A 22,440-nucleotide genomic window follows, 5' to 3' on the forward strand; every position below is an offset into this window, starting at 1 on the left:
TATGGTGAGCAGGGCTTATAATGAGATGCTAAAGTATTGAAATGAGGTTCCCGTCATTCTGCGGTGGGTTAAATGGCCCACTAATGATGGGTGAAGCGGGCGATCGCAAACCGATTTCACGATGGCGTGAAATTGATTTTTAGCCTTCTCGCTATATTGTCCCTCCTAAGCCTACCATGACATCCAACGCCTACGGGACTGGGTGAGTCCACCCTTTGTTTCCCCTTGCCTGGGATATTGGGAGACCCTCAAACAAGTGCAATGAGAGAATGTTCGAGAGCCAGGAGCCAGTTATATACTTGGAGGTTCGTTTGGTGGAAGTTTTGATGAACGTGCGTCAAAGCTCGAGAAGACTCGGGTGTATTGTAATTATACATGCTAGCTTGCCCAAGTGCAAGATGTCCATATCTTTTAAGCCACATAATTGCTTTTGTGCCCAGGTTACAAGATTCTCTGAGGAAAGACTCCAGACAGAATGCCTGGCCTTGACCTCCAGGATAGGGACTGAGCCTGGGATGCTCCTGTCAGTGCAAGACCCTCCCACTTCTCAGTCACATCTCTCACTGTTCCAAGTCGTGCTGTTTTTATTTCTTTAGCACCAGTCTGATTGAGGTGGAAGATGTCAATTTGAAGAGATGGGGTGATGCATCCATTCCCCAAAAGGTCCACTGAATCATACCATTTTCTTCTTAGTTTTAACAAGAATGCACCAAATATCATTAAACCACAGAACAGCAATCATAATATGATTGAAGTTTACATTCAGGTTGAGGGAGAGAAGAGTCCGTCCAACACTCGTGTTTTAAGCTTAAATAAGGGCAATTATAAAGACATGAAATCAAAATAAAGTGAACTTGCAAATTAGGTTAAGGGATAGGTGAATAGAAATGCAGTGAAAGATATTTAAAGGGATATTTCAGAACACACAGAATAGATACATTCCAAGGAGAAAGAAAAACTCCAAGGGGAGAACCCACCACCCGTGGTTAACTAAAAAAGTTAAAGATAGCGTCAAGCTAAAAGAAAAAACAAATAATTGCGCAAGGATGGGTGGCAGGTCAGAAGATTGGACAGAATATTAAAAAATGCAGAGAATGACTAAAAGATTAACAAGGAGGGAAAAATGAAAGCAGGAGAGAAAACTAGCTAGAAATACAAAAAACAGATAGTAAGAGTTTCTATAGATATTTTAAAAAGAAAAAAGTTAACAAATTGAGCATTTATCCTATAGAAAGTGAGTCTGGGGAATTAGTAATGGAAAATAAGGAGCTGGCAGATGAATTGAACAGGTATTTTGCATCGGTCTTCACTATAGAGGATACGAGTAACATCCCAGAAATAGTTGTAAATCAGGAAATGGAAGAGCGGCAGGAAATCAAGAAAGTTACAATCATCAGGGAACTGGTACTGAGAAAATTTAAGGAACTGCAGGCTGGCAAGTCCCTGGACTTCATCCTGGGGTCTTAAAAGAAGTAGCTAGCGAGATAGTTGATGCATTGGTTTTAATTCCCCCAAATTCCCTAGATACAGGGAAGGTTCCATTAGAATGAAAAATAATGAATGTATCTCCTTTATTGAAAAAGAGAGGGAGACAGCAAGCAGGGAACTTCTGGCCAGTTAGCTCAACATCTGTTCTAGGGAAAATATTGGACACTATTATTAAAGACATTACAACAGGGCATTTAGATGAATTAAACAGGCAATTCAACATGGTTTTGTGGAAGGGAAATCATATTTAACCAATTTACTGGTGTTCATTGAAGAGGTAACATGCTCTGTGGATAAAGGGGAACCGGTGGATGTACTGTACTTAGATTTCCAGAAAGCATTTGATAAGGTGCCACATCAAAGGTTATTGTGAAAAAATAAAAGCTTATGGTGTAGGGAATAATATATTGGCTTGCATAGAAGATCGGTTAGCTAACAGGAAACAGAGAGTAGGCATAAATGGGTCATTTTCTGGTTGGCAAGATGTGACGAGTGGTGTGCCACAGGGATCAGTGCTGGGAGCTCAACGGTTTATGGTTTATGTCAAGGACTTGGATGAAGGGACCAAAGGTATGGCTGCTAAATTTGCCGATTACACAAAGATAGGCAGGAAAGTAAGGTGTGAAGAAGATAAAGAGGCTACAAAAGGATAAATAGATAGATTAAGTGAGTGGGTTAAGATCTGGAGTAGAATATGGGAAAAAGTGAAATTGTCAATTTTGGCAGGAAGAATAAAAAAGAACAATGTCATCTAAATGGTGAGAGATTGCAGAGCTCTGAGATGCAGATCGAGAGACCTGGGTGTCCCCGAGCATGAACCACAAAAGATTAGTACACAGGTACATCAGGCAATTAGGAAAGGGGGAATCCTTGCATCAGAACTCACTGGATTACTGTGGGTAGCTGTCTTCAAGGTCAGTAGTGAGCACCATTGCTTCACCGCTGACTCTGACACCTGGATCACTGTCACAGTGAGGACACCAAGGCATCTGGGATGCCCTGACTGAACAGGGAAAACAACAGGGTAGCTCCTTAACCAATCAGGTTGAAATATTGGGAAATAAACACAGGAAGGATTGACAAAGCGGGTGAATGAGAGTGAGTGAATTCAGTGTCGAATCAGGCACAGAAAGAGAAATAAAAAGCAGGGAAGAAAGATTGGCTTAAGCAAGAGATAGTAAAAATAAAAACAGAAAGAGAAAACTTGAATAAAAAAATGTAAATTTTTACCTTTGGCATTCTTTAAACCCCCCTGAAAAATTCAAAAGCTGAAGGAATGTGACTCCACACCTGTGATGGTCAATTCCCAGTGATGAAGAGATCGACTGGCAATAATTCAAACTGAGTATCTGAGGGAAATTTGATTGTAATGATCAGATTTAACGTTCTGTGGTGTAATGGACAATTAAAGGCCAAACACAGAAAGTTCTTAAAATGATGGGGCGGCTATAAGTGAAATGCTGTTTTCACAAAGTTTACAGCAGAGGCAGGACTTTTGGATTTCCCCATCTAACTGCTCATCAGCTCCTCACCTGAAGTTGCTGTAGTATTTGCAGATAAACAACAGCAAGCACCATCTCTAATTACCCTTAAACTGAGAGGCTTGCTAGGCCATTTCAGAGGCAGTTAAGAGTCAACCATATTGCTGTAGGCCTGCAATCACATGTAGGCCAGATCAGTTAAGGATGGTGGTTCCCTTCCTTAAAGGACATTAGTAAACCAGAAGGGTTTTTACAACAATCAATGATAGTTTTTCATGGTCACAATTACTGAGGCTAGCTTTCAAATCCACATTTTATTGGCTAAATTTAGATTTCACCAGCTGCCATAGTGGGACTTCAACCCACACCCCAGGGACATTGACCTGGTCCTCTGGGGTACTAGTTTGATGACGTTACCACTATGCCACCATCTGCCCATTGCATTATGGGCAATTTAATAAACATTACAAAAGTCCTTCCACATCACTCAGAGGAGCACTTAATCATAATCTGCAGGCCAAAACATGAAATTAACACTAAATGCCTTCATATTTCATCATTCATAAATGACTTTGGCTTGATACAGCTTCACGAATAGAATGTCTGACATTCAGGGCAAGAGCAACCAAACCAAGAGACAGCTAGGAACATCATCAGATAAATTACTTATTTTGCAATATTTGAAAGATTTTTTTTGTCACGCCCAGGTTCATGCCCCTATTAGACAACACCTCATAACTGCGATATGTTAATTTGTTTTACCCGCTACCTTTTCAAGGGCAGGTAGAGAACGGCAATAAATGCTGATCTTGCCAGCAACACCCACATCCTATGAATGAATAAAAAAATATTGAACAATGCAGACACAGACAAGCCTAATGAAAAGAAGTGCATATCTTTTAACAATGAAACTGAGCTCAGAATGCTTTGCGAAACATCAACTATGTTGTCTTATTCATGGGGTGACACAGAAGGAGAGCGTTCAGCCCATCACTTCTGTTCCAGCTCCTTGAAAGAGCTTTCAAATTTGCCCCAGCCTTTCCCCATAGCCTTGCAATTTTTCTTTTTTCATTTTCAAATATGTATCCAATTCCTTTATGAAAGTTATTATTGAATCTGCTTCCACCACCCTTTAAGGAAGGCACAGCCCAGATTATAGCAACTAAATTGAAACTACTATAGTGGATTGTGAATATCACATTTTCCGCTTTACTAATCCAGCAAGATAACCATTACATTAATGCACTCTACTGTGACAAATGCCTATCCATTATTTTAATGCAAGTGTCAACCTATTGATTTAAAATTGTGGTACTCAACAACAATAGCTTACATTTATTTATCTGGCGTAACAAAACTTCCCAAGGCACTTCACGGGAACATTATAAAACAAAATATAACACTGAGCCACATAAGGAGATATTAGGGAAGATAATCTAAAGTTTGGTCAAAGACATAGGTTCTATAGCACTTTAAAGGGAAAAAAAAAGCAAGGTAGCGAGGTGGAGAGGTTTAGGGAGGGTATTCCAGAGCTTAGGGTCTAGCCAATTGAAGGCACAGCCACCAAGGGTGGAACAATTAAAAGCAAGGATGTACAAGAGGTCAAAATTGGAGGAGCCCAGAGATCTCGGAGGGTTGTGAGGTTGCAGGAGATTCCAGGGTTAGGGAGGGATGAGGTCATAGAGGGATTTGAAAACCCCTACCAAAATGACAAAGCGAGGAGTATCAGATATGACTGCAATAAGGAATTGTCTATTAACAACACACAATTATTTCTAGCTTTATATTTTATGCACTGTTGCTGTTCAAATTACAGTGGGTTTTATTGAAAGTCACTGTATAACATCTGAAAACTAATAGACATCCCTGTGCATTGAACATGGTTTAACAGAAACGCAAATATCTTTGCTTAAATTTTCCTTTTTTAAAGTAGAACCTGAATTATGAATCACTTTTATTTTGCTTTCTGATACATGCTTTCAAAACCCTGACTTTCTTCACTTGTGCATGTAATCTTGCTTCAATACATTTTTGAATTCATTGTTCACCATGGAAACTATTTGGCAACTGAAAATGTCCAGCATTAAATTTATTTAATTCTGCCTTCCCTTGTAGATTAAATATTAAATGGCTCTTGTACCTGGAAGAGCAGTCATAAAAGGTAGGAGCTATCATTACCACATTTCATGCTTCGGAAGGGACTCCGAAAAGGACCTTGGAGTATCTTATTCAAGAAAATCAATTATACCCTTCCTTTAGAATCTCAACTTGAATGATTTGATGGTTTCTAATCAAGAATCTCATTCAAAATGCACTGCTACTGATGTATAAATGTTAACTTTAATCCATTTTCTCAAGCAACAACTGTTTTCCCTTGGTAACCAATTTGTCTGTTAGCGTCAAAATTGCTACCTTGACTGAAGCATTCCTTTGTCTTCAATCCCATCCACAAACACTGTTCCCTCACCACCAACTCTATTCTTCTCCTTGTCAAATGTCTGAGTCAAGCTGTTTGCAACCTCGGTGTTATATTTGACCCTGAGATGAGCTTCCGAATATGTGTCCACACCATCACTAAAGACCACCTTTATTCCCCCTCTGTAATATTGCCCATCTCTAACTCAGCTCACCTGCTGCTGAAACCCACATTTGTGCTTTTTTAAAAATTCATTCGTGAGTTGTGAATGCTGCTGGCCAGGCCAATGTTCATTGTCCATCCCAAATCATCCTCGAGGAGGTGATGGTGAGCTGCTTTCTTGAACCAAAACAGTGCATGGGGTGTAGGTACATCCACAACACTGCTAAGAAAGGGGTTCCAGGATTTTGACTCATGTCAGTGAAGGAATGCGATATAGTTCCAAGTCAGGGTGGTTTGTGACTTGGAAGGGAACTTGCAGGTGGTGGTGTTCCCATGTGTCTGCAGCCCTTGTCCTTCTAGCTGGTAGAGGTTTTGGGTTCGGAAGGTGCTGTAAAGGATGCTCGGCAAGTTGTTACCTCTAGACTTGATAATTCAAACCTACTTTAACCAGCTTCCCACATTCTACACTTCATAAACGAGATCACTGAAATCTCACGTCCTAACTTGCACCAGGTGCCATTCACCCAATATCCCTGTGCTCTCTGATCTACATTGGCTCCTGGTTAAACAATGTTTCAAGTTTAAAATTGTTGTCTTTATTTTCAAAGCCCTCCATGGTCTCACTCATCACTGTTTCTGTAATGTCCCCCAGCACTACAGCCCTCCGAGATACCTGTGCCACTCCAATTTTGGCATCTTGAGCATCCCCAATTTAGACTATTGCACCATAGCCTCCAACTACCTAGGCCCTAAGCTCTGGAAGTCCCTTCCTAAACCCCCGTCTCTCTGCCTCGCTTTCCTCCTTTAAGCCACTTCTTAAAACCTACATTGCCGACCAAACTTTGTCATCCATCCTAGTGCCTCCTGGTGTGATTCTATGTCAACCTTTGTTTGATAATGCTCCTGTAGCGTTTTACTATGTTAAAGGCGTTGAAAAAAATAAAAGTTGTCTTTACCGCTGTTTAGCCAGACACCTTGATGTTAAAACTCAAGATTGCATTGTAAAATGTCAAGGAAATACTTCAGAATTTGGTGTGTTGTTGCAGTTACTAATGTCAAAAACGTATGGATTATAATTGGATTTCAAAACAAAAATTTGTATTTATTTTATGCTTCTCTTTTGTGATTTCAAAATAAATATACTCAGGCAAATTTTATTTTTGTTTTCATATTTTGCAAGATCCCTTCCCTCTTTGATATAATAAATCTTTTCCTCCAGAAATCACAAAGAAATGTCTGTAAATTTCACATGAAAAGATAACTCCATGCCAGAGGGTGTTGTGAGGGGTGCTATATAAATGTCTAAATGTTATGAGAGAAATGTCTAAATGTTATGAGAGAGATGTCTGTGTATTTACCGACGTCATCAGCCCTGCCATATTTCAGACCTAGTTAGAAATAGCCTCAAAGCAGCCCAGCTGTGCAGATTCCAGTCTGTTGTGGTGCCATGAACTACAAGAATGAGCTGAGGGAAGCTGGGTTCACTCGCAAAGCACTGGAGCATAACTTCAGAGCAGGCAAATCTGTACAAATGTCTGTACAGAGGCTGCCTCTAACAAAAAGTTTGAAAGCACAAAGCAGTGACTGTGAGGGATCATTAAGTAGAATGCAGCTCCCTTTACATTTAAGCTACAATGTACATCTTCTGTGTGGAAGCATCACACATAGAATGAAATGCTGATCCAATTAAAATTTCAGTTCAAAAGTGTGAAATATTTTTTGAGCAACAGTAAAGGCCAAGCTCATGGGAAATAAAAGGATTGAGATGTTAAATTAATCTGGGACTCAGATTAACTCTACACTGGTCTCATAAAGATTCACAGAGGTTTTTTTTTCCCCCCCCTGTAATTTAAGGAAGAGAGGAAATAGCAATTTAAGGAGGAAAAGGGATTTTGCAAAATACATAAACAGAAATAAAACCCTCTTTGAATATATTTCTTTCAGAATCACCAAGGAAAAAAACACGGGGCTGAGTTTTCACCTCGGTGTGCGGACGCGCACTCGGCACGCACGAGCGTGAAATAGCGGCGAAAACGTCGAGCAAGCGTCCCGACGTCATCACCCGCTCGCATGATATTTCGGTCAGCGGGTGCTTGCGGGAAGCGCGCCCGTTGACAATTAAGAGGGCTGTTCAGCCCATTAAACAATTAATGAAACAGAACTTGTCCCTGCCCGTCCAACCTTACGGTTGGCGGGCGGGTGAATAGGCCAGGCGGCCTTTCGACTTTTGAGGAAACCTCATCCACGGACGGGATGAGGTTTCCGGTGTTAATTAAAAATAAAGTAAAAGTTTTCAAAAAGCATTTGCAACATGTCCCTGCTCATGTGACAGAGTCACAAGAGGGGGACATGTTTTCCTTAATTTTTAAAACTTTATTTTTAATGGGGAAAATCTTCAGCTCCCTGAGGCAGCTCTGTGCCTTCAGGGAGCTTTCTATGAGTGCACCCACAGACACGCGCTGACTTCCGCGCTCACCCTCCTCCCCCCCACCAGCCAGGCAGCGCTGAGCGTTTCAGTGCGCGATTCATGCTGGCCGGCAGTTAATTGGCCAGCCGGTGTGAAATCGTGGTCAGAGCCCGATCGAGGGAGGCGGGACCATAGCACGGCCACTCCTGGGTCTGCCCACCGCAACAGCCCAATGAGGGAAAAATCCTCCCCATGAAATGAATCCATATATTAGCTTTGATCTTTTTGACATTAGTAACTGCAGCAACTCAGCAAAGCTCCTTCAGTAGCACCTTCCAAAGCCGTAACCTCTACCACCCTAGTAGAACAAGGGTAGCAAGTGCGTGGGAACACCACTGCTCCAAGTTCCCCTCCAAGCCACACACCTATCCCGACTACGAGCTATATAGCCGTTCCATCACTGTGACTGGGTCAAAATCCTGGAACTCCTTGCGTTGTGGCTCTACCTACACCAGATGGACTGCAGCAATTCAAAATTCCAGTCCACCTTCTCAAGGGCAATTAGGGATGAGCATTAAGGATGAACAGTAAATGTTGGCCTTGCCAGTGATGTCCACATCTAATGAACAAATTTTAAAAAAGAAAGCAGAAAATAAAAATGAGAAAGGAAAGGAACTGCTGGAATCCATGACCTGGCACCTGTAGGAACATCTACTGATGTCTAAAGCAGTCTTCCTTATTGCTGACATACAGCAAAGAGGGAGCGCAAAAAATAGAGAAGAAAAGAGGGAATAGAAGTGAAAGTGAAAAAGAAAGAAAAACATGAGAAAAAAAGAAAAACAGAGATAGACGCAAAGAAAGAAATATTAAACCCGTGTGGAGTTGAGACCACAACCAGATCAGCCATGATCTTATTGAATGGCAGAGCAGGCTCAAAAGGCTGAATGGCCTATTCCTGCTCCTAAATCCTATGTTCCTAAGTTCCAATGTAGCAGAACTCAGGGAAATCAATAACAAGAGATGGATTAGGAAAGCTAATGGAATTTCATGTACGTACAAAGGTAGACTTTGCAAAATTGAGCTTCGACGCTGGAACTTTGCCTCGTGGGGGCACAGATCAAAAAATGAGTTGTAGAGATCAGTAGACCCAACCCAGCCGATTTTCTGGTGCAGATAATGATCAGAAAATCCGGGGAAGTGCAAATTGCGTGCACTGGGCTATGTTTCTAATCCTCCAATTGGCTCTTCCATCAAGTTAGGTTAGAAGCTCGTTATAAAATAATCTCAGAATTGTTTCTCAGAATTATTCCATATAGTTTCGAAAACTGAGGTGGAAGTCAGAAGAAAAATACTGCTTGCAACGTCTGAATCTTTATCGCGAACCACTGAGGTAGACTTGGATGTGAATAATTGGATCAGTTGGTAGCGCTCCTGTCTCCCAGTCAGAAGGGTGAAGGCTCACATTCTATATCAGGACTCCAATATCAGACTAACTCTTCCAACCACTCCTAACATTTCTCTGACATTTTCAGAGCTACCACCTGCTGGTTCCCAGTGGCAATATCCCAAAAAGAGCAGAGAGTGGCCCGAGCCAACATTCCTCCCCAAACCAATTCCCAATACCACAGCTAAATTATGTGGTGCTCCATAAGGTGGTACTGGCAGCATTAGATGTGTTAGGGGCACTGTATAAAGGTTTTGATTTCACTAGAATGCTACCAATTCAGTTTGGTTTGGCTTCTTTGCCACTGCATGTCGCCACTGATAAGCTCTTAGTCTTTGGATGGTGTGCCACCTTGCCCTGCAATAAGGAGGGAAATGTGTATTGCAGTGTGTTTGGGTGATGTGGTAGCCAAGCTTGAATAGCTGGCAGATCGCGAAAGCTATGAGATGTGTGTGTGCAGAAATGCTAATTGCATGAGGGTGAGGTGGAGCTATGAATGTGAAACATGACTCCTGACTGGACAATAATATAAAAGCAAAATACTGTGGATGCTGTAAATCTGAAATAAAAACAGAAAATGCTGGAATAACTCAGCAGGTGTGGCAGCATCTGTGAAGAGAGAAAGAGAGCTAACATTTTGAGCCCATATTACTCTTCTTCAGAGCTGAAGAGAAGTAGAAATGTGATGGATCTTCTTCTGTTTAGGAGGGGGTGGAGCAGGTGGAGCAGAATAGAATGCCACGGATAGGTGGGAGCTAAGCAGATATTGACAAAAATGTCATGGACACAAGACAAAGGGAGTGTTAAAGGTAGTGATAAAGACTAAAGAAGGTGCTGAGAGTGGCATAAAGGTAAGATAGCAGAATGTGTTAATAGGACATCAAAGGTCAGCACTCTGTGAAAGCATGACATAGAAACAAGTGACAGAAGGTGCTGTGGGTGGAGATTTGGGGCAGGAGGGGGTTGGGGATAAAGGATAAAAAAAATATTAAATAAATAAATAAATATAAATATTTTAAAAATGGATTTTAAAAAGTGTCAAGATGGAGGAAAGAATTCATGGTCTGAAGTTGTTAAACTCAATGTTAAGTCCAGAAGGCTGTGAAGTACCTAACCAGAATGATTATAGACTCATGACAGGAAGGGACATGAGGGGAATGGAGGGGTTGGTAGGTTTGGATTTGTCCGAACCCGAGGTAGACCACATTATATCAGAAAAATGGGTACAACAGCTAGTAGAAACAGTAAAAGAAGCAAATTTATGTAGCTGCTCACCGACAGGGAAAGAAGAAACAGCAAAGCAAGGCTTATTTCAACGCAAAAACCAGCCTGATAGAGTTGAGCCTCGGAGAAGGAGTAATGATTAGAATACATCAACCCACCTCATTCTTGAGTCCAAAGTTTGCTGGCCCCTATGAGATGGTAGATAAAGCTAGCCCATCTGTACACAAGATATTAACGACACCAGATAAGAGTGGCTGCTATCACATTAATCAGCTAAAGTTAGTGGGAGAAAAACAAGATAATCACCATTGACATGTGCTGCTCGATGCTAACGATGTTCCGAATCCTGAAGATCAGGGAGATCAAGAACAGGACCAGCTAAAGATCAAAGAGGAAGTGATTGAAAACAAATTTGATACTGTCCGTTCACATGCAGAGGCGAATCAAGGGAAAAAACGAAAGAAAAATAAAACAAAGAGGGGGAATAAGTGGGTTAGAAGAAACGGACGGTTAGAATCTGAAACAAATTGGGAACAGGATATGGACAGTCTGGCTCAGTACATGGAGAGACTGGACTTAAAATAGTACTCAAAAGAAACTGTAAATAAGAGCAGGAATTACACTTAATCATTACAGGTCCAGCCTAAAATGATAGGTAATGCATTTTGTTGCTGTCGGATTGACCATCATCAGAATTGCGGTTGAACCTGCCTCGGAGCCTTCACAACGAATGAGCGTACCTGAAGCAGTGTCTACGGAGGAGGAGGGATATCCCGAGACCAGGAACAGCTTTGCTCTGCAGAATAAGACAGTCTGAACCAACAAAGGGAAAAGAGAGGACTTAAATTTGTGTTATACAGGAATGGATGGGTTAATGTGCGCGGGAAAAACTTTGGGTGTACCGGAAGGAGCGGGAGTGCAGTTTTCATGCAATGAAGTTCTAGAGGTGACATTGTCGGTAATCCCAGAGGGAAAAATTATTAGTCAATTTGTGGGTCCATTTATTGAGCGACCATCGGGGAGCAAGGGTTGAGGTAAAATTATGGTCCACTGGGACCACACCTATGTGAATATTGACTGGGGTAGCGACTCATATCGGAGGTATATTGATTAGGGAGGAAAAAGCAGGCGTTTTAGAAAGATTGGCTGGATCATCATCAGTTTAGTACTTATGAAAATGGTTCATTGTCCATTCTGCCTGTTAACAGCCAGTCCTTTTTACAATACGCCCTTGTGGGACAAACATATTACATAGCCACAGCGGCTACAAACTATGGCAAAGGATGGAAACAGTGCCCTCTAGAAGGACACAATGTGGCCATTAACAATGTGACCTTAGACTTGGTTATCGGTGGACAAGTTCTGCCTAAGCCAATAATGAGGATGGTAATAAATGAAAACCTCACAGTCCAACTTTTGACCTGAAGTAACCTGAGTCCAGTTGCTGGCCTGACTTTTGAAACCTGACTCCAGTCACTGGGTCCGAACTGGCTGGATCCAGTTCTGAAGTAGCTGACTGTCTTGAAGACAAAGGAAATGTGATGAGTCCTTATTTAGAAAAGGGGGAAACGAGGTGATCCTGCAAGTCTTGGAGCAGAGCCAATGGAGAAGATGCCACAGATCAGGCAAGCAGATCTAAACCAAGGGGAAGAGAGACAGCACAGCTTGAAGAGATACGATTCAGTATAATACTGAGAGGATTTCGGGCGTGGGGCAGCGAGACTCCGGAGACCAACCATCGTGGAAGTGGAAGAACCTACGTCAGCAACGTAGAGACGCAAGAGAGAGAGAGAACGGAACGCCTGGCCAGCATCAGCTCTCCTTTTCGGGTATTAGCTTTTATATTCTGTGACCATTCAGGGAGTGTCAGAGAAACCTAGTGGGTGTGCGTTTAGATCCTAGTTTTGGGTATAAAACTCTATAACCTGCTGCAAACTGCATGTCTATATCTAACCAGACATATAAGTTATATGTAGATGATCTAACGACGTGAATAAAGCAAATTTAGAGTTAAGAGAGAATTGACTCTTCTCCTCTGTGTACTAAGCCAATAACCGTTACCGGTGATCTCCGGCAACAGTGGGATGTGGCATTTGATGATGCGTTCACTGACCTTGGGCGCTTAAGTGAGATAATTAACCTTATTCCTGCATTACATCCAGATCCTTAAGATTACACCGCTTGCTTTGACAAGTACTCCCACTGTCCCCACAGCTTGTCTGAATGGTTTCCTGGGCTCCTTATGGCTACAGACCAATTCTCCTCTTGCCTACCTCCTGCACCAAGGCCTCTTGTCCTGTGTCTGGGAACCTTAAAGCAGACTCCCTGTCCGTAGGGTCACGTTCACTCTTCTTGCAGTTCAGACACTCTTCTCTAGCCACTTCCGGCCCTTGCTGCAGTGAGACTGCATCGCCTCGTTAAGAGATGCAGTCTAGGTTTATGTGGTGCAGCCCAGTATTAAGGGGTGCTAGTCTGACATGAACTTGGGCCCCCTGCTGAAGCACATGGCCACGTAACAGTGCGTTTAGTGCTGGCACTACCATCAGGTTAATCAGCTGGCAACATGGAGTTCCCGTTCTGCCGGCAACAGGATTGAGAACAAGGGTGGCTTAATCATGCATCGGACTACCTGCACCCATTTTTGTGCCTATTGAATTCCACTCCTGATATGTTATAAAGTGACGGGGGAGAATTTTCGGCTCAGCGAGCGGAGGTGGGGCCCGCTAGCCGAGGTGTAAAATGACACGGGGTGATGCCCGGCGTGCATCCCGCCCAACTGTCAAAGGCCTATTAAGGCCATTTAAAAACGAATTAAACTAACAAACTGAGCTGCCCGTCCAACCTTAAGGTTGGCGGGGTGGCAGGTGAGGAGCCCAGACGGCCTTCGCATTTTTCATGGAATCTCATCCACGGGCGGGATGAGGTTCCATGAAGGGTTTATAAATTGAATAAAAATTTTGATAAAAATTCATTGACACGTCGCATCTCATGTCACACCGTCACATGAGGGGACACGTCTTAATTTTTTTTTCTTTTCTTTATTTAAATTTTTAAAACTTCAACTAATCTCCCTGAGGCATCTCTGTGCCCCAGGGAGATTTCTGCGCCCTTTCGCAGGCATGCGCAAGAGCACAGGCCCCGACTCGGGGAAAGTACCCCCCTGCCCCCGCACTGGGAGCGCACAGCACTTCCGGGCGCACGTCACACTGGGCAGACCATCATTGGCCCGCCCACTTAAAATGGCAGCATGGACCCTATCAGAGGCGCCGATCAGGCTTGCGCCCGTCCCCACACAACCTCCCCCCCCCCCCACCGCAATGGGGGGAATATTCTCCTCATGGACTTTTACATGAAATCAGCTTTTGTTTGTTGTATGATTTCTTTCTGGATGACAATTATTGTACTGATAACTGACCTTAATTATACATCTCATTTAAGCCTTCTTATTAATATTGGCCCATGGAAGTTTTCTCTGTCATTAATTATTCTGCCTCAGAGAATGTAAGTGGCCTATTAACCACGTTGCCAATTATCTTGTTTATTCTGTCAATGTTTCACATCAATCTCGAGTACTGCACCATCTGAAAGCCGACTGTTGAATTTGTGGCCAAGGATTATAGACCAGATTGTTTCAGATCGCCTCTATGTGGAAGAAGAGTAAACTTACATTTAGTTAATGCCTTTCACAGCCTTAGAATGTCTCAATTAACTTTTCAGAGGGCAGAAGTTTGAGTTCGGTGGGCGGGCATGGTTGGCAGGCGTGGGAGCGACTGGGAAACAGTTCGCCACCCGCAGACGGAACTAATCGCCATTTCACTCTGGTGGGCCAATTAAGGCCTGCCCAGCGTGAAACATTGATCCTCACTGGTCAGGAAGGGCCAACCAGGGCAGGGGCCTGTCGGCTGTTGGGTCCAATGGCGACCTGGCGGCCGGTTTAAAAACGGCCCTGGAAGGCTTCCAATGAAGAACACATGTTCACCGTTGTCAATAGGAAATGATGGCTTCCAGTGCGGCTGCAGACGCCAGGCAGGAGGGCAGATCGGCTGGGCACTCGGCTCCCCAGTTTCCTGATGAGTGCCCCGCGGTCCTCCTGGAGAAGGTGGCTGCCAGGAGGGACGCCCTTGTCCCCAGGGATGGAAGGAGGAGGCCACCGCACCTAACGAAAAGAGGCTGGGAGGAGGTGGCAGTGCTGGTCGGCAGCTATGAAGTTGTGCGGCACACCAGGATCCAGTGCCACAAGAGGTTTAATGGCCTGATGCACTCAGGAAGGGTGAGTACCGTGTTGGCATGGATCAATGTGTTGAAGTGTTATGGTCTGGCTGTCCCCTTGTGGAGCTCAGGGGTGTTAGAGCCTGAGTGCCAACTGTCAATGACGGAGCTGGCCAAGGGGGTGAGCTCTGGCTGCTTGGACTCAGTGCCTTGTGGCTGGAGGGCCACGACTCGGATGTGCCCTGCGAGGTGTTCCTCAGGTGGGGTTGGCCAGGCTGCAATGGCACTGCAGGTAAGCAAATCTCCTCTGTCCTTTCTGGAGAAGACTGCCCATGGCAACATTGAAGGGTCGCAGACCGGCGGAGGTCCCCTAATCCTCACGAGGGACGAGCAGGATGCCTCAGAGGTAGAGATGGGGCACACACCTTGGTCAACCAGCTGCGGAGAGGCTGGGGTGTCAGATGCAGGTAAGAGTGCAGTGCACAGAGGTGAGAGTTTTGGATGGTACAAACATTCTTGTGTAGCCTCATCATTGATGGGAGCCTCAAAACTGGAGTCCCCACTGATCATTAAAAGACGATGGCACCATTATGCAGATCCCCATTGTCTCACCAGGGTGCCTGGTGTGAACGGTGTCAGTGTGATGACTTAAACTAATCACATGTAATTTCCCCTTGGATTTGGCACCATGCACCTAAGCGCCAGACCCCAAAGAGCCACCCCTGATGCCAGAGGGACCGCTGGGCTTCAGCTGCACCTGCCTCACACCCGCCCTCTGAACCAGGCACCATTCAAATACCCGCACCGCAGTGGGCGTTAGATCAGTGGCTAGAATCTTGGTGCATGGCGGTGAGGGCACTTCACACTCGCTTGAGGCACAGGCGGAGGGAGAGAATGTCCAGAGCGCTGGCAGTCGGAGGGCTGCTGGGGACCAGGACGATGCTCAGTCAAAGGCAGATGATGAGCCTCTGGAGCCGTCCATTAGGCGGCAGATGCTGGATGTCCAGCGAGATGTGTGGGGGGATCTGGCGGAGATCCATGAGGGTCTGCGTGGCATGGTCTCGATTATGGAGGAGTCCATGCAGAGCATAAGCACTGCGTTGGCCATCATGGCTGAGCGCACTGCCCCCTCCATTGAGAGATTGGCGACTGTCACAGAGAGGCAGCTCCAGGAACAGAATCAGAGGTTCCTGGGGTTGCGCTGGGACCCGCAGCCCTCACACAGGCAATGACCTCAGGTGATCAGTGCCAGTGTGGCAGATGGATGAGGCACCCAGTATCCCAGCCAGGTGCCCGTCCATCAGTGGCAAGCAGGGAGGTCCAGAATGATCTCACATTGGCACACAAGCTGCCTGCCATCTCTGTGGCCTCCTCTCAGTGCGCTCTGGGTGATGGCAGCAACTACTCCCCCCTCTGCCAGTGACTGTGGCATCTGATGAGACTGCAGCGACTGGGGAGATGCCAGTCATGGCACTGGCCACTCCCTCCCAGGCGGGGACAGCATAGGCTCCACTGGCCAGAGGACGACTGACAAGGTCATTAAGGCCAACAAGACAGCAGAGTCAGCAGCTGTCTCCAATGCCGGTGCCTGCACAGGGGAGGGGGTTGGCGGGGGGTGGGGGGTGGGGTGTGCACCAAGGTGCAGCACTTGTAAAGGAAAGTTTAAGGCACCATGAGCGCAAGAGGGACTGGTCATGGGTGTTCTTCTGTTGTGCAATGTTTTGTTTATGTTTACTGGCCTGGGGTTGAAGATCAGAGAAGGTTCTGTTATTTTGTTTGGACTGTCAAAATGAGATAAATTTTCTTTTGTCGTGATGGCCTGAGTAAGATTCCCGTTTTTTATTTAATGTGGTGCGGGGTACACCAGTATGAAATGCTGGATGTGGGTCGCTCTAAACTTTATTACATAGACATTGAATGGACTTTGGGGTTAAAGGAAAGGGTGATTTCAGACATCCGGGATGCAGGTGGCAGCCTTGGCATGAACTGGTAGCACTTATTTGACAGCCTAGCTGAAAGAGCATTGGATCAAGACATCCCTGGTGTCCCTGCCTTCCCGAAGGTTACTGAGGTCTGCCTTTTCAAGGGATAGCCCATGTCATCCAGCAGCCATCCATCCAGCTGGGCTGGAGCACTGATGGTCCTCAGCACCCGGGAATGTCTCAGGATGTATGCGTCATGGGAGCTGCCAGCAAGTACCAAGGCACTTGCACAGACTTGTAGAATCTGCATCCTGTGATCACACACTATCTGCACGTTCATGGAGTGGAAGCCCTTCCTGTTGACGAAGGCACCGGGTTCACCTGCTGGCGCCTTGATGGCCACATGTGTACAGTCTATAGCACCCTGGACACGGGGGAAGCCAGCAAACACTGCAAAGCCTCTGACTCCCTCAACCTTGCTGGCCTCATCCATATGGAAATGAATGAAAGTCAATAGTTTGACGCAACTGTGGACAGCTGATTGGGAGACCCCACACAGATCCCCCACTGACCCCTGAAAAGAGCCGGAGACATAGAAGTTGAGGGCCACTGTGACCTTCAGAGTCACTGGCATGGGGTGTCCACCCACACAGGAGTTGATCTCAGACCCAATCATCCGGCCAAATGGAGATCACGGTCTGCTTTGAGAGACAGAGCCTCCTTTGGCACTGCACCTCAGACATATTGAGGTAGCTGCTTCGCCGCCTGTATACCGTGGCAGCAGGATAGTGGCGTCTTCTGCAGCCTTGGAGTACCTGCTCGCCCTGCGCCCCATGTTCCTGCGCCTCTCCTCCCACAGGTCCCTCCCTTGGAAGCTGCATTGGGAAAACTGGCCTCCTCTCCCTTCTGCCCCTCTCTCCCTCCTCAGAGGAGGTGCCTCCAGCGGAGACCACAATCCCCATTACCAGGGTCAAAGGATGTCTGATACCTGGAAGGGTTCACACAGTATGAATTCTCCGGGTCCTTGGAAACTCCAAGGAGACCTGGAACGAAGCCTGGAAATGCTAAGAATGAAGCCCTGGACAGAGATGAAGCTGTCAAGTACCAATAAGTAACCAGCAGCAAACTATCTCCAAAACTCCTCACTACTCACACTGGCAATGCTGCTGACCCTTTTTATCCTGCCTGTGGGTGAGGTTTTGCAATTTGGTGGCTGCCCGCCTGCCTGTTTTGCCCGTGCGATGAGTGCGAAATCACACGGGCAACGTGAAATCGGCATCCATTGCCTTTTGAATGGCCTTAACTGGCCTCTTATTAGTGGGCGGGGCGTGGATTCGTGCTCGCTGGGTGAAATATTGTGTGAGTGCGCGATGATGTCGGGACGCTCACCCAACATCATCAAGAGCTATTTTACATTCAATCAGGTTGGGTGCGTGCCCGCCCACGCAGCGAAAAATTCTGCCCAGAGAATGGAGTATTGTCGTAATGTATAGGTGCCATTTTGTGCACAGCAAGCTCCCACAAACAGCAATGCAATAATAATCTGATACTCTTGAGCTGGATTTAATGTTGCCAGCAGGTCCACTGGTTGGAGAAACGGTGAGAACCACGTGTTGCATATACGGGGATGGCCTGACCAAATTAAGCACCTGTCTGGCACTTAACTGGCCATTGGCGGGCCATCCCCAGGTTCCCCTGATTGGCTGGGTCTCTTTATTGGGCACTGAGAGCCTGACAATGAGGCACCCTGCTTGGTTGGTCACTGGAAAACCTGACAGGGTTTTCTGGGAGGCCTTGGCGAGGCACGAAAAAGCTGGGTAACCCCCCATTTCACCCCTGAGGCACCACCAAATTCTGGTGGGCTCAGGGATAATTGATACCAATTGGCTCATAATTGATGTGAGGCGGGGGCGAGTTTCTCACAGTGGCCCCTTCCCGCCTCCGACTCAACCAATTGAGGTTTCCTGCAACTGGCAGACTGACACTCAGCCTCACCCGCAGGTAAGTGGGTCTGGCCGCTATGTTTCCCAATGCGACAGGTTGAATTAAGTTCTGCCCTTTGTTTATAATGATGCTAATTGAGAAATAAATATCGGCCAGGACCCCCCCTGCTTTTCTTCTAAATAGCGCCATGGAAAATTTTACATTAAACCGAAAGGTCTATGCTTTAATATCTCATCTGAGACAACACCTGCCAATGGTGCAGCGCTCCTTCAGCACCGCACTGGGGTGTAGACTAGATTTTGTGCTGAAGTCTGTGGAGTGGGGCTAGAACCCACAACCACCTGCATCAGCAGTGAGGGCGCTTCCAACTGAGCCATCGAGGTAAAATCTGCTCCTGTGTTCTGCTTTTGTGTGTTTTCCTCAAGTCTGGAATTGGTTTACTTCCCACGGGGATTAATTTCAATTAATTACTCCAAACAAAAAATGCGATTTGTAACCACTTGAACTAATTATTACACACATGCTGTAAAGAGTAAATATTTGTGAGGTGCGCACACTCAATTTGTTTATGCTTAGTGTGAAAACTATTATTAACCTCCAAACCCCTTTCAAGTTCCATTACAGCTTGAACAAGGGAAGTGCTGTGGCACCACATTTACATGCTACACCCTAAATTAAACTAATGTCTACCATCACCTCGTAATGACAGCTCTCACCGTAACATGATTTAGGGTGAGCGGATTCCTGTAGCCTTGTTTAGAATAAGCTCGTTTAGTTGGAATGGACGTCTTTAAATAGGCTTCTATTCAGAAGAATGAGCCAGTCCATTTGTGGGCCCCGTGAGTGACATGTACTCTGAACAGCAGGGCTGTTTAGAGAGCCATTGATGCGCGTGATCTATGGCTTTATTATAACAATCCTTGGTGGGTCACAAACAAATAAGTCAGCCTTAATCATTTAAATTAAGAGGCACATTGGACATACATTTCTGGTAATTTACCACATTGACACAATTCCCCAACGTTCCCTTTTGTTCTACACTACTATCAGTTAAAGTTTTGATCTTTGTTATTTGATGTACTTCTGTGACTTCGGGCTTCATTTCTCTATCGCTGTTTGCTGTTGGAAGACTTTTTTATATTTCAATTTATTGTTAATCAGGTTTGTGAGTTTCTCTTTATTTCTGTCATGTCTGTTCCTGCTGCTTTTTATTCTCTTTTATCAACCATGTTTTCTCTCAAGCTCCAACTTTGTTTCATCTTCAAAAAGTTACATATGGCCACGGTTGATACTTTAATGGATGGAGGCTTTACACATTAGCATGACTTTCTGTGCCACTCAAACTGACACTTTCTAGTTGAATCATTAACTGATACTATCTAGAAATAGTCAATAACAAACTATCAAAAGGTTGCTATTGACTACTTTCCATATCTGTATATATGAAAGTGTTGAACAAGGTGAATGCTTCATGTTCACGATCCTTACTTCTGCTGTGATTTTTGTTCATGTTTTCTGTGGCAACATTTACCATTGTAAGTTGCTATGTCAGCATTAGTTTTGACTGTCACAATGCACTTTGTGTATAGCTTTGGACTCTGTACTTAAGGAAGAACAAACTTGCCTCAAAAGGAGTGCATGAAAGTTCACTGGATTGATTCCTGGGATGAGAGGGCTTCCCTATCAGAAGAGATTGAGTAGAATGGGCCTATAACATCCACAGTTTGGAAGAATGAGAGAGGGTCACATACATAATATGTCTCAATATATAAAATTCTAAGGGGGCTTGACAGGGTAGATGTTGAAAGACTGTTTCCCCTGGCTGGAAGGCCTAGAGCTAGGAGTCACAGTTTCAAAATAAGGGGATGGCCATTTAGGACTGAGATGAGGAGAAATTTCTTCACTTGGAGAATTGTAAACCTCTGGAATTCTCCATCGCTAGAGTGGTGAACGCTCAGGCATTGAGTAAATTCAAGGCTGGGATCGGTAGATTTTTGAACTTTTAAGGAAATCGAGGGGATGTAGGGGACAGGATGGAAAGTACAGCTGAGGTCAAAGATCAGCAATGATCTTACTGAATGGCGACGAGTGGCCTACTCCTGCTCCTATTGCTCATGTTCTTATGTAAGTTTCAGTGACACCGGACAAATGTGTGGACAATTTGTGACAATTATTTCACAAAGTGAAAGAGCTTGAAGAGCTTGCTAAACATTTGCTCATTGAACTAAGTTCAGGTAGCGAGTCACATAGAAGCCTGGATTGGCTAATCAAGCTGCCTGGCATAAGAAAGTTGCCCTGAACCTCTTGACTGCACCCATGAGAAGGTTAATCAAGCTGCCCACATAAGGATCTGAAGTTGCCTTTAGCAGACCATCACAAAATAATGTATTTGGTTGCTGGGTCATTTCTCTGATTTTTGTTTAGTTTAGATAAAGTAAAGCATAAGGTTTTGAGGATCATTAATTCCTCAAAGCATTGGATGCTCTGAAAATCTAAAATGATAAATGGAATTGATGACAATGAAACAAATCACAATAGAATGCATTCCTGCAGATACAGTTGCAATTAATAACATAGTATAGTGGTAATGGTGCTAGTTTTGAATTCAAATTTTCCAATTTCCCATGGGAAGTTACAAAATTATGTGTTAAGTTATGTGTATCATCTACAAGATGCACTACAGAAACTGACAATGCCTCCTTAGACAGCACCTTCCAAGCCCACAACCGCTGCCGTCTAGAATGACAAGGGCAACAGATAGATGGGAACGCCACCAACTGGAAGTTCTCCTCCAAGCCACTCACCATCCTGATTTGGAAATATATCGTCGTTCCTTCACTGTCGCTGGGTCAAAATCCTGGAACTCCCTCCCTAACAGCACTTGTAGGTGTACCTACACCACCGGGACTGCAGCAGTTCAAGAAGGCAGCTCACCACCACCTTCTCAAGGGCAATTAGGGATGGGCCATAAATGCTGGCCCAGCCAGCGAAGCCCACATCCCATAAATGAATAAAAAAGATGAACTTCTAAAAATGGAATAAAATTAGGGTAATTGTACTGTGTGGTTATCTGTTGGAGCGGAGTGCCAGCATGTTAAAACCAAAGCAAATTAAAATTGGATCAGTTCTAGGACAAATCCCTCCCAAAACTGTGGCTTCTACTGCTGAGAAGAAGAAGGACAGAAGACACATCACTTTCAACTCTCCCTTCCAAGCCATTTCATTGTTCCTGCTTTGCCACTGTGTCAAAATCCTAGAACGCCCTCCTGAACTGAAAAGGGCTGCAGCGGTTAAGGAAGGCGGCTCACCAACACCTTCTCAAGGGCAATTAGGGATGGGTAATAAATGCTGCCCTTGCCAGTGTCCGCCACATACCATGAATTAATTAAAAAGACGAGCAATTCACTTGCTTTTTTATCTTCCAAACGGTGAATGGGGAAAATAAACCTAGTAGTTCATAGGCTGGCGTGGTGAAAAACAGCCTTGAAAGCCACCAGTTTGTAGTTAAAAAAAACTAGTTCACTAATATCCTCAGAGTTGGTGAAACATGACTCCAATTAACTCCAAAACATGCTAACAGGCAAGAGGTAAACATCACCAGTATAACTCAGATCCTGAGAGCAAAATAAAAAGCCTTGTGTCAGTTATGTAGGTAATGTATTGCATGAAGTTTGGCATTTTGAGGGTAAATAGTCATCATTGGAATAACTTGCCTTTTGCCAGTTAGTGAGCTGGCCTTTTGT

The sequence above is a fragment of the Cetorhinus maximus genome, chromosome 8, assembly GCF_964194155.1.
Source record: "Cetorhinus maximus chromosome 8, sCetMax3.hap1.1, whole genome shotgun sequence".
Taxonomy (NCBI): Eukaryota; Metazoa; Chordata; class Chondrichthyes; order Lamniformes; family Cetorhinidae; genus Cetorhinus; species Cetorhinus maximus.